The 17,462-nt window shown below is 38.2% G+C and overlaps 1 pseudogene; it reads right to left on the bottom strand.

Annotated features, from left to right (window-relative positions):
* Positions 1 to 362: 362 nt before the first annotated feature.
* Positions 363 to 5,399, bottom strand: LOC136319538 (S-formylglutathione hydrolase pseudogene; annotated as a pseudogene).
* Between the last annotated feature and the right edge of the window lie 12,063 nt (positions 5,400 to 17,462).

The raw sequence follows: 17,462 nt of genomic DNA, 5'->3' as shown, positions 1-17,462 counted from the left end.
AAACTACCTTTCAGTATATCATTTTTTAAAATACGATATTTAAAAATGACTTAAAACAGTCATTAGGGCAGAGAACCAGTTGTTAAATAATTTGAATCCTACCACTGCCTTAAAGGAACATGTTTAGAAATGTTGCATCACTGCTAGTCCCTCAACTGTCATTCTCTCATGTTGACAGAGAAACAGGGTCAATCATCCATTCCACCCATATTTTTTCCCAGTTTTTTTTCAAGTTTTATATATTTATTCAGAAGGCAATTCAACTATAAAATGAAACATTTTTAGCATTATGAAATACAATTTTTCCTGCAATTCTGTTTGTTATAATTTTTATAAACCTAAAGGGATTTTCTTAAAGTTTTTCAAGCATTTAGGCATTTTGCATGATCAGTAATTAAGATTGCAATAAAGTAGCAGTGATGATCATAACCCTCTTATAAATCTAAAACAACAGGCATCTCTTTTGTACAGGCAGCTACGAAGTTATTAGATAGTAACTGTCCCTCTGAAAGAAACTGGTCATTTTTTCATTGATCAAGTAGTACATCCAACTGAGAACCTTAGATAAGACTTTTTAAGATGGGTAGCATCATAAACCTTCCATTTACTTTGATTGATTCCCAAATATTCACTAAATGCTTTTTTTGCCCCAAAGATAGAACTCTGAATTGTGAATTGGAACAAATGCTGACACAGATCTATGTTTTTCAGGATTCTTTAAAGCAGGGGTCAGGAACCTATGGCTCGCGAGCCAGATGTGGCTCTTTTGATGGCTGCATCTGGCTCACAGACAAATCTTTAATAAAAAAAATAATAACGTTAAAATATAAAACATTCTCATGTATTACAATCCATTCATTTCCTACTGCTCATGTTCATGATTGTGGGTGGCTGGAGCCAATCACAGCTGTCCTCCAAGGCAACACCAAATTTTTATTGGATAATGCTTAACGTACATGAGACATTGTATAGCTCTCATGGAATTACATTTTAAAATATGTGGCGTACATGGCTCTCTCAGCCAAAAAGATCCCCGAACCCTGCTTTAAAGCAAAAATCAGAGCTCTGTGGCCTTAGACAGAGTGGCCAAAAATAGACATCCTTTGAAGGTCCACTGGAAAATTGGCATTTGTGAGTTGGGGAAGTTCCTTCATTATATAAGAATACATTCTGTAGTTAGTTTTCTAAGAATCCTCATTGGTGTCCTCATAAAATGCAACACCAGTGCCAAAGTCTCAGGTCTCATCTATTGCAGCCATGAGGACTGGTGTGTGAGCAAGACAGCAAGGCCATGTTCTGAGGCAGCCTGATGATAACCAGACTTTGCTATATAATTCTGTTCTGTCAAGTTGAACCAGAAAGCCAATATAATGCAAGACTTTTTTATTTCTGCCTTTGGTGTTAAGTACATAGCAAATTTTATTTTGCAGTTCAGTTTAACACCGTCATGTTAAAAAGCTTTCTGTAATCTCTCAAAGCTTTGTTGATAAAAATCCTTTTCAATGCCATTCTTTTCCTGTCCAACTGCTACTTGCTTTTTGTATGCACCAAAAGGTAGATGACCCCGTATAGGCAGCAGTGGGAAGAGAAGAAGCAATCAGGAGTCTCAACATTTTCCCCAGTTTTACTGAGATATGACTGACATATAGCATGCAGAGGTCCCCAAACTTTTTACACAGGGGGCCAGTTCACTGTCCCTCAGACCGTTGGAGGGCCACCACATACAGTGCTCCTCTCACTGACCACCAATGAAAGAGGTGCCCCTTCCGGGAGTGCGGCGGGGGGGGGCAGATAAATGGTCTCAGGGGGCCACATGTGGCCCGCGGGCCGTAGTTTGGGGACGCCTGAAAGGTGTATAACATAATGATTGATATAAGTATATATTGTGAAATGATTACTTCATTCTTCATTTTTTAATGAACATCTCAGGAACATGATGAGTTATTTAGTTACCATCTGAAGCAGCATGGAGACAAGACTTTTTTTAAAAAGTTGATAATTTACATTAATTTCTGAACTAGGATTTCAAAGAAGTTGGTCTATTAATTCTTGTACATGTTATTGTCAGAATAAGCTTTAAAAGCCTTTTAACTTACAGATTGAAAAATACTTTTCAAAAAAGTTTAAACAAGTGACAAGAAGATTAAACTGATCACATATAAAGTTTAATTATATAACTAGTAAAATTTAAGAAGCTACTGTAGTCAGATTTCATTACTCTGCCAATGTTCAGTGAGACGTCAGATGAATTACTATTGTACCCAATAGGTTCACTGAAAACATGTATAGCTCAATGTGCTGATGAGTTTTGATTTTTAAGTTTCTATTTATTTAGCATATCAGTCAGGCACTCTGATGACTAAAATAAAATTGGAAAGACATTACATGATAAGGAAGGAATGATCTTTTGTGCTCTATTCTTGCTCTACATAGATCATTACAAAGCAGGGAGCTTTGAGTCAAATGACCAGGGTACAACATAGTAATTTATTCTGGCAAGGATGTGTATACAAGTGTTATTTATTAGGCATCTCTCAAAATCAACAGGTAGCATGAGGAGAAGCCACTCTGACAGAAGTGTTGACAATAGCGTCAAAGCAGTTCAAGAAGTTTATACAAAGAACCTGCCGTAAAGCCAGCATGTCAAAATTGAGAAATGCACGACAGTATTCTGAATACCCATTGTGTGGGAAACACTCTGTGGAAAGTCAAAATTGCTAAGGACGTTGACGGGTAGAGAAAGTTTAGTTGTGTTAAGGGCTACACGAAGGGGTTAAAAGGGCTTAAGAAAGACACATGGCTATTTCTTTCTTTCTTCTTCTTCTTTTTTTTTTTTTTTTACCAAAAGCCAGGAGAAAAGCTGTGTTAATCATAGTGGCTTTTTCCTTCTTTTCTTACTAAGCATCTCTTTTAACATGGTGAGAATTCTTTATCAGTTATATTGCTTAAGAGATAGCAGGTTTCATGCTCTCTCAAGAGCAACTGATATGCCAATTACATTAGGAGAGGCTTTCCTATGGACAAAACTGTATTCTATAGTCTTCATTTCAAATATCTATTAACAATAATGTGGATATTTGATATTAGATGTGATATTTGAGTACTTAATTTGGAATAAATATAACTCCTAGGAATATAAACAAAAGACTTCTGAAATTGAAGAAAATGTATATGATTCATTTTATTTTCTTCATAGTCATAAAACTAAAATATATTTGTGCATAAAGAGTGTTTAAATGACAAAATCAAATAAACTGAGCCTTTTGGTTTTGTCTGTATATAAGGTGTGCTGCCCATTATTTAACCAAGGAGCAAAACAACCTGGATATTCAAAGTTAAATCATAACTCTTATAACTCATAATTGCAGCTTGACTTTAATTCCTATTGTCTAATGATTGCCTCATTGGGATTATATGAATCATCACTTTGTCTTCTTTGTATTGACTAGAAGGAGACCTCCTGGTTTCTTCTGAGAGATGTTTCCCTTTTGCTGTGATCAGCATCACAATGTTACTTGGATAGGGTGATCATGTTCCCGGGCACTGAATGGTGTCCTGAGCCAGGACACTGAATTAGGAATAATATGATTCCATCCTATTTCTTAAATATCCCGTGAGCTCTACTCAGTGTCATGCTAATTATCATAATCCCTGACTTTTAAGACTTTACAACCTAGCAGAGGAGTAAGAAATGTTAGAATACAACTGAATAAAATGGGCAGAGCAGGAGGTTTATAACGAGCAATGTTAATCCTCTTAAACTGACATGATGACTGACCTAAACTAAAATATTCTACCCCTTTGGAATAGGAAATGATAAGATAGCTCCCAAGGCTTCTGTCTTTTCTTTAACATCAAAATAGATGTGCAAAGTAAGAATAAGAACCATGAGGCTATGCTTCAGAGCTATTTTAAATTTTTTGAACTCTAGGATCCAGTCTACATCCCCCAGATTTTCTTGATCCCTAGTGTTCTCCTTCATAGACGAGGCCTAGTGTGCTAACAGATAGATTCCACTAAAACCATTACATGAAAAGATAAAACTTTCTTCCTCTCCTTGCCCAGTGTCCTCCCTTTAGACACTCTGAGAGTACAGTACTGTTTGTTAATGGAGCATCACATTTGAGGACAAAAGGAGATGGAGGGAAGAAAAAGAAGGGGAAGAGAAGGAAGATGACTAAGGTCTCATAGATACTTCAGTGGTTTAGAAAGAGGTGGAAGGCTTACCAGTTTAGCACGGCCTTGTTAGCCTAGGAGATGCACATCCTGTTTGTGGACATGAATAGCTGAGTTGCCTTGCAAAGGTGCAGATGAGGCAAGATCTTTTTTAATTTTCTATTAACCCAGACATATACCAGAAAGGTTCTAGACAGGTTAAATGTGCTTTGGGATTGTATTTGATTAGTGAGTAGTTAATGAATCTGTGGCATAATTTTGGGAAAATTGAAAAAGGAAGAAAGTCAGCTGAAGCATAAGTTACCTAAACCACTTAAGCAGAATGCTTAGAAAACAATTGTATTGATCTAACTTATCAGAGACTCCTACAAACTGTACCCTATCCCATCTTTCTCACCTCTTATAAGCTCCCATGGCACAAGAAGGCTTACTTTTTTTTAAATTTTAGTCTACATATTTGTTAGAGTTATAGATAAAATAGAAAAAACACAAGAGAATAATTTTTAAAAATTCTGATGTGTTTGAATAGACAAAAGAAGTAGGCATTTGTTTAGGGATTTAGAGGTAAAGTGGTGTTGGTCTGTGTGTGGGTCAACATGCTCACATTGGGTTTTGTGACCCATTTTTTTTTTTTTTGTATTTTTCTGAGTTTGGAAATGGGGAGGCAGTCAGACAGACTCCCACAAGCGCCTGACCAGGATCCACCCAGCATGCCCACCAGGGGGCAATGCTCTGCCCCTCTGAGGCATTGCTTTGTTGCTACCAGAGCCATTCTAGCACCTGAGGCAGAGGCCATGGAGCCATCCTCAGCGCCTGGGCCAACTTTGCTCCAATGGAGCCTCGGCTGCGGGAGGGGAAGAGAGAGACAGAGAGGAAGGAGAGGGGAAGGGGTGGAGAAGCAAATGGGCGCTTCTCCTGTGTGCCCTGGCTGGGAATCGAACCCGGGACTCCTGTTGTGACCCATTTTTGAGGGGGAACTCTTGAAAGTGTCTATGTACAAAGATGGAATTTATGTAACACATGTATGACATACACGTCCTTCTGAGTGTTTGCTGCATGATAACTCAGTTCAATTCTTCCATCACTTGTCTCGATTTACATTACTTGTAAAACTTTCTATAATTTTATACATTAAGTTTCCACTTAGTTTGAACCCATAATTTATGTATTACATTTGCTTCTTGTGTTTTCTTCTCTTGTTTGCTTTTACCAAAGTCGTCCATGACTCCACTGCATCATATTGTTTTCATACAAGGAAATGAAATCTTCAATGGACTGACTTTTCTATAAAACCAGTCTTATTTTTTCCTATGAAAGGATTCTTAATTTAGAATTATCATATCCAAAATAAAAAGTGTGCCTTTAGTAAAGAATTTAACATGGGTACTACTTATGCAGCAACCATGTTGGGAAGGGATGATGTTGAAACTTAGAAATTAGCTCTAATATTTAGGGACATGGATTTTAAACCTACGCAGGGATACTGAAAGGGATGTACCTCTGAAAGGGCTAGAAAACTTTCCCCACTGTCCAAGGGAGACTCAAAGGACACTTGTCAATGCCTAAGAAATGAAAGCCCCAAGTTTACTTCAGATAAGGACTTAGGGTCTGAAAATAAATTTTTTATGCATATGGATCTGCAACCTCTGCATGGCCCAAGAAAACTTGTCCTATGACCCCCAACAGGCCCCCCAACAGCGAGTTAATGTAAAAGCTTGTCCCTATTGGTGGTACCACTCAGCAGCCTGGCAAAGAAAAATCAAATAAACAAAGAAGCTACTTTGGAAGGTATTTATAAATTCAAGTCTGTACAGAAAAAAGTACCCACTGAAGATAAACTCAAATTCTGAAAATTATAAGATAGAGGAGGAAACAATCTACCATCTGTGAAAGTTATTGGTTTCAATAAACAGCATATTTATACATTCTCCAAGCTTTCCTCCCCCAAAATTCAGCTTATGGTACTATTAAATATGTATATATATTATAAAAATAATTTAAGAATAAGAAAGAACAGTAAGCATAGAAAAATTAGATACTATAAAAGATAGGCTTAAATTTTTTTTTAATTAAAATAAAAAATTATAATTGTAACTTAAAAACTTAATTTCCTAAATAGAAAGCTCATGATCTGAAGTATATAACTAAGGAACATACACTGAATATGAGCCCCAAAACTTTTAAGAAATCAAAAATAAGAAAGAGAGTTTAACAGACATGGAGGAAAGAAGGAAGATGTACAAGGTCTACCAATAGAAGTTTTCAAAGGAGAGAATGGAGAGTGGAAGAAAAGCAATATTTTGAAAGATAATGACTAAGAATATTTTTGAATTAATGAAAGACATGAATATTAAGAATAAATAATTATATAACACCTAAATTAACTTTTTTTAACACAAAGGATTTTTTAAAATTACACTAAAAGAGTACATTAGTTAAAACACCAATAGATTTGAACAGGACTTATCAAATTCAGAGTCAATAGAATAGAAATTTCAAAGCCATCAGCTTGAAATTCTATCTCTAGCTAAGTGATCATTCAAGTGAAATGGTAAAATGAGGTAAAATAAATTTATTCTAGGTATATCTGAAATTTACTACTCACAGATTCCTACTAAAATAGCTACTGAAGGATTTACTTAAGAAAAGCAACTTGAATGGAGAAGGAAGGAATGGGGAGAAGAGGAAATTAGGAAACCAATGAGTAGGAAGACACTGGTTTCTGACATCTTGCCTTATTCCCTCCATCTCTTTTCCATTCCAGAGGGTTTCTGCTTCCCTTCCAAGTCTTAAGTAAGTTGCCATTTAACATATCTTCTCCACTTAATAGAATGATTTTTTAGTTTGTATCTTTTCCCTGGGATACCATCTAGTTTCATCTGAATGATAGCAGGGCATTGGGGGACATGATTACTATATTATCATTGAAATAAAAACACGAGATTTTAAAACCTTGTATCTAAGGTCTCCAAGGTTCAAGGCCACCAACTTGAGAGCTCTGCTTGATAGATTTGCCCTCTTAACTCACAGTCGTTCTAATTTTTTCTTAGGATCAGGCTCATTTTCACTGAGGTTATAGGCTTGTCCCAAGCAAACAAACCAATGTATGTTCATTGTCTCATCAATATGTTTTGCATGTGATGGAGCTTGTGTATTCGAGATGTTCCCATGGTGTAACTGGCATTATTGTGAAAGGCGAACTTCTCCAAGAATCAATACATGCTTTCTGGGTTTATATTGGCATGTAAGTTCACAGATAGCTAAATTTTCAGGTCCTTCTTATTCAATCATATTATAAACAAAAATGTTCAAACAGTAGTAAAGTTATCTTATGACTAAATTGCAACTTTCACCCTTTAAGATTTGAGCAGTATTCATTTGACTGGTTCTTTTAGATTAATTTGAAATGTTTGAGAAGTAGGATCTCATTTGCCAAGCCTCTGCTTTCATTAAGCAGGAAAGGGCATAGATTAAAACTTAAATGACATTTAAGATTCTGTGGTTTCACAGTCTATGCTCTGTCCAATGCCTGGTTCTTTTAAGTCACTTCTTTTTTGATACAGTGTGTGGGAAATTGGCAATTCAACTTAACCCACAGTGAGTAATGAAATACGCCAATATACAGAACTGAAAACACTGCTCATCTAGATAAGCCTTGGAAGGTAAGCTACCTAAGGAACAATACTTTAGTGTTTCTATAGACTCCCTTCTTTAAAAGGCCACTGTTCACAGTGTAGCATAGATTTACTGGCCTGAGCTGATAAAACACATTCAATGAGATAAATGTCAACGTTTCTATCTTATAAAATGAAGACAATTAGGCACAGAGAATTAGGGGCAGCAATAGCATTGGTAAAGTAAGTTATCATCTATTTTATGGGTAACCTGAAAGATCCTGGCCTTTCTCCAGTGGATCAGCTTAGGTGGTAGAATGAGGTCATACAGAAAGAGGACCAATTCACAAGGGGTCTCCTATGACATGTGAGAAATTTGACCTTGACCCTGAGATGGTTACAGAAACACATTAGGGGCTCTTTTTCCTTTTTAACTACCATATTTCCCCATGTATAAGATATGCCCTTTTTCGAAAAATTTGGGGTCTAAAAACTGGGTGTGTCTTATACAGTGGTTGTACATTTTCTTATTTTCATTTTCCGCTTTTTTGCTCTTATTTTTGCGCTCATTGTTGAAGACAGTGATTCGTCATCAGACATAGATGAGGACAAGCTAATGGATGTGAGTTTTGACAGTGATGAGGAGTTGTATGAATTTTATAATGAATAAAACTTGAGTTCAATAACTTTTTTTATAAATTTTTATTAATTTTAATGGGATGACATCAATGAATCAGGATACATAGGTTCAAAGAAAACATCTCCAGGTTATCTTGTCATTCAATTATGTTGCATACCCATCACCCAAAGTCAGATTGTCCTCTGTCAATCTGGTTTTCTTTATGCACCTCCCCCACTCCCTCCCCCTCCCCCTCCCTCTTCCCCCCCCCATAACCACCACACTCTTGTCCATGTCTCTTAGTCTCATTTTTATTTCCCACCTATGTATGGACTCATGCAGTTCTTAGATTTTTCTGATTTACTTATTTCATTTCGTATAATGTTATCAAGATCCATCCATTTTGTTGTAAATGATCCGATGTCATCATTTCTTTTTTTTTCTTCTTCTTCTTTCATTTTTCTGAAGCTGGAAACAGGGAGAGACAGTCAGACAGACTCCTGCATGCGCCTGACCGGGATCCACCCAGCACGCCCACCAGGGGCGACGCTCTGCCCACTAGGGGGCGATGCTCTGCCCATCCTGGGCGTCGCCATGTTGCGACAAGAGCCACTCTAGCGCCTGAGGCAGAGGCCACAGAGCCATCCCCAGCGCCCGGGCCATCTTTGCTCCAATGGAGCCTTGGCTGCGGGAGGGGAAGAGAGAGACAGAGAGGAAAGCGTGGCGGAGGGGTGGAGAAGCAAATGGGCGCTTCTCCTGTGTGCCCTGGCCGGGAATCAAACCCAGGTCCTCCGCACGCTAGGCCGACGCTCTACCGCAGAGCCAACCGGCCAGGGCCTGTCATCATTTCTTATGGCTGAGTAGTATTCCATAGTATATATGTACCACATCTTCTTTATCCAGTCATCTATTGACGGGCTTTTTGGTTGTTTCCATGTCTTGGCCACTGTGAACAATGCTGCAATGAACATGGGGCTATATGTGTCTTTACATACCAGTGTCTCTGAGTTTTGGGGGTACATATCCAGTAGAGGGATTGCTGGGTCATATGGTAGTTCCATTTTCAGTTTTTTGAGGGACAACCATACTTTCTTCCATAATGGTTGTATTACTTTACATTCCCACCAACAGTGGATGAGAGTTCTTTTTTCTCCACAACCTTTCCAACACTTGCTATTACCTGTCTTGTTGATAATAGCTAATCTAACAGGTATGAGGTGGTATCTCATTGTAGTTTTGATTTGCATTTCTCTAATAACTAATGAAGATGAGCATCTTTTCATATATCTGTTGGCCATTTGCATTTCTTCCTGGGAGAAGTGTCTGTTCATGTCTTCTTCCCATTTTTTTATTGGATTGTTTGTTTGTTTGTCATTGAGTTTTATGAGTTCTTTGTATTAGGCCCTTATCTGAGCTGTTGTTTGAAAATATCATTTCCCATTTAGTTGGCCATCTGTTTATTTTGTTGTTAGTTTCTCTTGCTGAGCAAAAACTTCTTAGTCTGATGTAGTCCCATTCATTTATCTATGCCTTCACTTCTCTCAATAACTTGAAGTAATACTTTTTTTCAAATTTTGGGCTCCAAAATTAAGGTATATCTTATACACGGGAGTGTCTTACACATTGGGAAATATGGTAAATAACTTAGTCTGTATAAAGCAAAACATACTGCCTTCATAAAATGACATAGCTTATTTTTAAAAATATTCAGCAATAGAATTTTTATTAAAAAGTGGGTTGAATACACTTCTTTACCTTTATTCTGCTAAAATTCTGTCAAAATTATAGTAGAGATTTAACATGGCCAAAAACCCACAAAGGCAAAGGAAACAGAAAAATAAATGAGACAGAAACTTAAGAGCCTAAAACCTAATGAACTGGCGTTAACTGACGTAGCAGAAGCAAGAAAGGTGACATCATAGAAGTGGGCGAAGGCAAAAAGTAAGTTGCTTCACACTGAAGAACAGCAGAAAGGATGGAATTAGAGGTACCCGTTACCTCCAAATCAGGATATAGGTGAGCTAAAATAAGATTAGTTGAAAGTCTATGTAAAAAACAAGTAAAAGGGAGATGACATCAGAGTAATGGCGGGGTAGGAAGCGATACCGATAAATCTCCCCCAAAACTCAACAAGATCTTCAACCAGAAACAGAAAAACCTATACTTGGAGCCTCCAGATGCTTCGCAATACACTCGAAGGTATGGTCGAGTGAAAAATTGGCTAAATAGTGCCCTGGCCGGTTGGCTCAGCGGTAGAGCGTCGGCCTAGCGTGCGGAAAACCCGGGTTCGATTCCTGGCCAGGGCACACAGGAGAAGCGCCCATTTGCTTCTCCACCCCTCCGCCGCGCTTTCCCTCTCTGTCTCTCTCTTCCCCTCCCGCAGCCGAGGCTCCATTGGAGCAAAGATGGCCCGGGCGCTGGGGATGGTTCTGTGGCCTCTGCCCCAGGCGCTAGAGTGGCTCTGGTCGCAACATGGCGACGCCCAGGATAGGCAGAGCATCGCCCCCTGGTGGGCAGAGCATCGCCCCTGGTGGGCGTGCCGGGAGGATCCCGGTTGGGCGCATGCGGGAGTCTGTCTGACTGTCTCTCCCTGTTTCCAGCTTCAGAAAAATGAAAAAAAAAAAATTGGCTAAATATATAACCAAACCCCAAAGGAAAAAGGGAGTAAGAAATGCTCCACCTTCCTCACTAACCTAAACAGGGCGGCTTTCACTGGGAACAGTGAATATAGAAACTGAGGCGGGCAAAGGGGGTGAATAGATCCAGGCCGCGGCACAAACGGCTGAATCAGGCTGTGGCACGGAGATCCAAGCTGAAGAAGAACTGATCCTGTGGCAACCCGGGCAATACAAGCTAACACTCGCGCCAAGCCCAGACAAAGAAAGACAAGCGGGGCAGCCATTTTACCTGATATCCTGGTCGGCGCGCGCAGTTAGTGGGCGAGAGATTTCTTCCTAAGCCCCGGGAGTGGGTGCCCATGTTACCCCACAGAGAGGCAGAGTCAGAGGCCTTTCTGTGGGCCGAAGGCAGAGTCTCTGGGCAGCCCCAGCGCCCTAGGAAGGCTGCGCACGGGAGGGAGTGAGAACTGATTCCAACGGTGGAAATTTTCCGTGCTGGTGGGGGTTTCACTCAGAGGGAAACGCAGCCGGCCTCATATCCTGGTCTGCGCACACAGATAGTGAGCGAGAGATTCCTCCGAGTGCCTCGGCAGTGCGCGCCCGTGTTATCGCACAGAGGGGCAGAGTCAGGGGCCTTTGTGTGGGCCAAAGCGGAATCTCGGGCTGCCCCAGCGCCTTGCAAAAGCCGCTCACGGGGACGGAGCGAGAGCCAGTTCCAATGCTGCAACTTTTCCATGCGGGTGGGGGTTTCACTCAGAGTGTAAGACTGCTGGCCGGATATCCTGGTCTGCGCACACAGATAGTGAGTGAGAGTTTCCTCCAAGCGCCCCGGAAGTGGGCGCCCACCTGTGTTACCGGACAGAGTGGCAGAGCCAGAGGTCTTTGAGTGGGTGGAAACCCCACCTGATTATGCTAGCAGCTCTGACTGACTGAGCCTTACCCAGAGTCCTGTGCTGAGTGGAAATAGAGTGGGGAGTTGCCAGCTCTTTGAGCCTCTTACTATCCAGGCAGAGGCAGCAGCAACCCCATAGCTGGATTATCAGGCTACTAATTGAGGAAGGAAAGACTAGGAGAAAGGCTCCAGGAACACGGACTCTCTCACTGTCGGAGCCTATAAATGCTAATGAGCCTCGACTGCCAACGAGACTAAAGCACAACACATGGCTTTGCCATAGAGACTTATCAACTGCAAACCTCTACCTGAGCGTGCCAAAGGGGCAGAACTCGGGGTACAGAGTCACTGACCAGGAAGAGGGAGAGAAAAGAAAAAGCAAGAAGATAACCTCTCAAAATCAAGAATAATCTGCAGACTTTATAACCTATCCCATTTTATTATATTTGTTTGTTTCTCTTATCTTCATTCTTAATATTTTTTTTCCTCCTCCAATTTGGCCGATTAACTCTCTGCTGGTCTTACTCTCTCCTCTCCTTGAACTACACTACCCATAAGTGTTACATCTTCCATTATCTTTTCTCTCCTCTTCCTTTCTCTCTATGAGGGTTGCACTCCAAAACCCTTAACTCTCTCTCTCTCTCTCTCTCCTCTTTTTTCTTTTTTCTTCTTTTAGTGGTTCCCTCTTTTTTTCTCTCTCTTTCTTTTCTCCCTCTATATTAGTTTCTTCCTTTCTCCTTTACATCTCCTCTCATTTAAACCTCAATAACAAACAAATTATCTTATCTGGGACTCAAACTTATGTTTGTGGCATTTTGGGGGGTTTTTACTTCACCTTTTAAACTCACTAGCAGTGCTCCCATCCCTGGCTCTCCATTTTATCTAGTTCTTGTTCCACTAAATACAATAGTAATTTTTTAATTTGTCCCCCCATTTTTCTGTTTTTCTCTTATTCCTCTCATCATAACTCTTAGACAACCAACACGTAAAAGCAAATCATTTTATTCTTGACCAAATTTTTTCCTTATTTGCTTTCTGTGGGTCCATACCCCCTTCTTTTTTCTTTTTTTTTCCTTTTTTTTGCCCCTTTATTACTTTTTCCCAACTCAGGCCCTCCATTACAGGCATTGTTTGTTATAATTCACAGTTCACCACAAGATTTTATCAAGAAAGAAGGGAGAGGAGAGAAGAGGAAAAAAGGAGGGGGGAATAATTTCCTTTTTTAAAAATTTTTATTTTATTTTATTTTTCTTTATTTCATTATTAATTTTTTTTTAAAAAAACAACTCTTTTCGATTTTTTATTTTTTTAACTTTTTATTCTTTATTAAATCTCATTAATACTATCAACAAAACCACCCTCAGATGCCATTAAGGAAGAGAAAATCAAATATCATGGATACAAAAGAGAGGTAACACAGCTAGATGAGGAAAAATCTATGGAGAAAAAATTTAATATTATTGGAAACCTTGGAGCTAAATGACAGAGAATTCAAGATAGAAATTCTAAAAATCCTCCAAGATATACAAGAAAACACAGAAAGGCAATTTAGGAAGCTCAGAAAACAACTCCATGAACACAAAGAATATATGTCCCAGGAAATTGAAACTATAAAAACAAATCAAACAAGAGATGAAAAACTCAATTCACGAGCTGAAAAACGAAGTAACAAGCTTAGCTAATAGAACAGGTCAGATAGAAGAGAGGATTAGTGAAATAGAAGACAAGCAACTTGAGGCACAACAGAGAGAAGAAGAAAGAGACTCAAAAATTAAAAAAAATGAGATAGCCCTACAAGAATTATCTGACTCCATCAAAAAGAATAACATAAGAATAATAGGTATATCAGAGGGAGAAGAGAGAGAAAATGGAATGGAGAACATACTCAAACAAATAATAGATGAGAACTTCCCAAGCCTGTGGAAAGAACTAAAGCCTCAGGTTCAAGAAGCAAACAGAACTCTGAGTTTTCTTAACCCCAACAAACCCACTCCAAGGCATATCATAATGAAATTGACACAAACCAACAGCAAAGAAAAAATTCTCAAGGCAGCCAGGGAAAAGAAGATACAACATATAAAGGAAGGCCCATTAGATTATCATCAGATTTCTCAGCAGAAACTCTACAAGCTAGAAGAGAGTGGACCCCAATGTTTAAAGTCCTGAAAGAGAGGAACTTTCAGCCATGAATACTATACCCATCAAAGCTATCCTTCAAATATGAAGGAGAAATAAAAATATTCACAGATACAGAAAAGATGAGGGAATTTATCATCAGAAAACCCCCACTCCAGAAATTACTAAAGGGGGTTCTTCAATCAGATACAAAGAACAAAAAAAAAAAAAAAACAGAGCCACAAGTAAAAGCTCCAAGAAGAACACAATAAAACCATATTTAAACTGTGACAACAACAAAAAGAAAGAGGGGGAGATTAACAGTAGCAAAGGACGATGGGGTGCAAAACTACTCACAAAATAGTTCGCTACAATGAACAGGGTAGGGACCCTTTTCATTACTCAAAGGTAACCACCATTGAAAAAACCACCACAGAAGCACATGAGATAAAAAAGATAGCAACAGAGGAAAGATGTATGGAATACAACCAAATAAAAACAAAAGATAGAAAAACGAAAGAGAAGGATCAAACAAGACACAAAACTAACAGAAAGCAAGGTATAAAATGGCAATATGGACCTGACAAGTGTCAATAATTACACTAAATGTAAACGGATTAAACTCACCAATAAAAAGGCACAGAGTAGCAGAATGGATTAAAAAAGAAAATCCAACTGTATGCTGCCTACAGGAAACTCATCTAAGTAACAAGGATAAAAACAAATTCAAAGTGAAAGGCTGGAAAACAATACTCCAAGCAAATAACATCCAAAAAAAAGCAGGTGTAGCAATACTCATATCGGATAATGCTGACTACAAGACAGGAAAAGTACTCAGAGACAAAAATGGCCATTTCACAATGGCTAAGGGGACACTGAATCAAGAAGACATAACAATTCTTAATATATATGCACCAAACCAAGGAGCACCAAAATATATAAGACAGCTACTTATTGATCTTAAAACAAAAATTGACAAAAATACAATCATACTTGGAGACCTCAATACACCGCTGACGGCTCTAGATCGGTCATCCAAACAGAGAATCAACAAAGAAATAGTGGCCTTAAAACAATAGAGCACCTGGATATGATAGATGTCTACAGGACATTTCATCCCAAAGTGACTGAGTATACATTTTTCTCCAGTGTACATGGATCATTCTCAAGAATTGACCATATGTTGGGCCACAAAAACAACATCAGCAAATTCAGAAAAATTGAAGTTGTACCAAGTATATTTTCTGATCATAAAGCCTTGAAACTAGAATTCAACTGCAAAAAAGAGGGAAAAAATCCCACAAAAATGTGGAAACTAAACAATATACTTTTAAAAAATGAATGGGTCAAAGAAGAAATAAGTGCAGAGATCAAAAGATATATACAGACTAATGAAAATGACAATATGACATATCAGAATCTACGGGATGCAGCAAAAACAGTGATAAGAGGGAAGTTCATATCACTTCAGGCATATATGAACAAACAAGAGAGAGCCCAAGTGAACCACTTAACTTCACACCTTAAGGAACTAGAAAAAGAAGAACAAAGAAAACCCAAAACCAGCCGAAGAAAGGAGATAATAAAAATCAGAGCAGACATAAATGAATTAGAGAACAGAAAAACTATAGAAAAAATTAATAGAACAAGGAGCTGGTTCTTTGAAAAGATCAACAAAATTGACAAACCCTTGGCAAGACTTACCAAGGAAAAAAGAGAAAGAACTCATATAAACAAAATCCAAAATGAAAGAGGAGAAATCACCACGGACACCGTAGATATACAAAGAATTATTGTAGAATACTATGAAAAACTTTATGCCACTAAATTCAACAACCTAGAAGAAATGGATAAATTCCTAGAACAATACAACCTTCCTAGACTGAGTCAAGAAGAAGTAGAAAGCCTAAACAGACCTATTAGTAGAGAAGAAATAGAAAAAACCATTAAAAACCTTCCCAAAAATAAAAGTCCAGGCCCTGATGGCTATACCAGCAAATTTTATCAAACATTCAAAGAAGACTTGGTTCCTATTCTACTCAAAGTCTTCCAAAAAATTGAAGAAGAAGCAACACTTCCAAACACATTTTATGAGGCCAACATAACCCTCATACCAAAACCAGGCAAGGATGGCACAAAAAAAAAAAAAAAACTACAGACTAATATCTCTAATGAATACAGATGCTAAAATACTAAACAAAATACCAGCAAATCAAATACAACAACATATTAAAAAACAAATACAACATGATCAAGTGGGATTCATCCCAGAATCTCAAGGATGGTTCAACATACATAAAACAGTTAACGTAATACACCATATCAACAAAACAAAGAACAAAAACCACATGATCTTATCAATAGACGCAGAAAAGGCTTTTGATAAAATACAACACAATTTTATGTTTAAGACTCTCAACAAAATAGGTATAGAAGGAAAATATCTCAACATGATAAAGGCCATATATGATAAACCATCAGCTAACATCATATTAAATGGCACTAAACTGAAGGCTTTCCCCCTTAAATCAGGAACAAGACAGGGTTGTCCACTGTCTCCACTCTTATTTGATGTGGTCCTAGAGGTTCTAGCCAGAGAAATCAGACAAGACAAAGAAATAAAAGGCATCCATATCGGAAAAGAAGAAGTAAAGGTATCACTTTTTGCAGATGATATGATCCTATACATCAAAAACCCCAAAGAATCCACAAAAAGACTACTAGAAACAATAAGCCAATACAGTAAGGTCGCAGGATACAAAATTAACATACAGAAGTCAATAGCCTTTCTATATGCCAACAATGAAACAATTGAGAACGAACTCAAAAGAATGATCCCCTTCACGATTGCAACAAAAAAAATATAATACTTAGAAACAAACATAACAAAGAATGTAAAGACTTATATAATGAAAACTATAAACCACTGTTAAGAGAAATCGAAAAAGATATAATGAGATGGAAGAATATACCTTGTTCTTGGCTAGGAAGAATAAATATAATGAAGATGGCTCTATTACCCAAAGCAATATACAAATTTAATGCAATTCCCATCAAACTTCCAATGACGTTTTTTAAAGAAATAGAGCAAAAAATCATTAGATTTATATGGAACTATAAAAAACCCCGAATAGCCAAAGCAATCCTAAAGAAAAAGAATGAAGCTGGGGGCATTACAATACCTGACTTCAAACTATATTATAGGGCTACGACAATCAAAACAGCATGGTATTGGCAGAAAAATAGACACTCAGACCAATGGAACAGATTAGAAAGTCCAGAAATAAAACCACATATATATAGTCAAATAATTTTTGATAAAGGGGCCAACAACACACAATGGAGAAAAGAAAGCCTCTTCAATAAATGGTGCTGGGAAAACTGGAAAGCCACATGCAAAAGAATGAAACTGGACTACAGTCTCTCCC

Source organism: Saccopteryx bilineata, chromosome 1, assembly GCF_036850765.1.
Source record: "Saccopteryx bilineata isolate mSacBil1 chromosome 1, mSacBil1_pri_phased_curated, whole genome shotgun sequence".
NCBI classification, from domain to species: domain Eukaryota; kingdom Metazoa; phylum Chordata; class Mammalia; order Chiroptera; family Emballonuridae; genus Saccopteryx; species Saccopteryx bilineata.
Note: the sequence above shows the minus strand (reverse complement) of the source record. Positions and strands in the feature narration are given on the sequence as shown.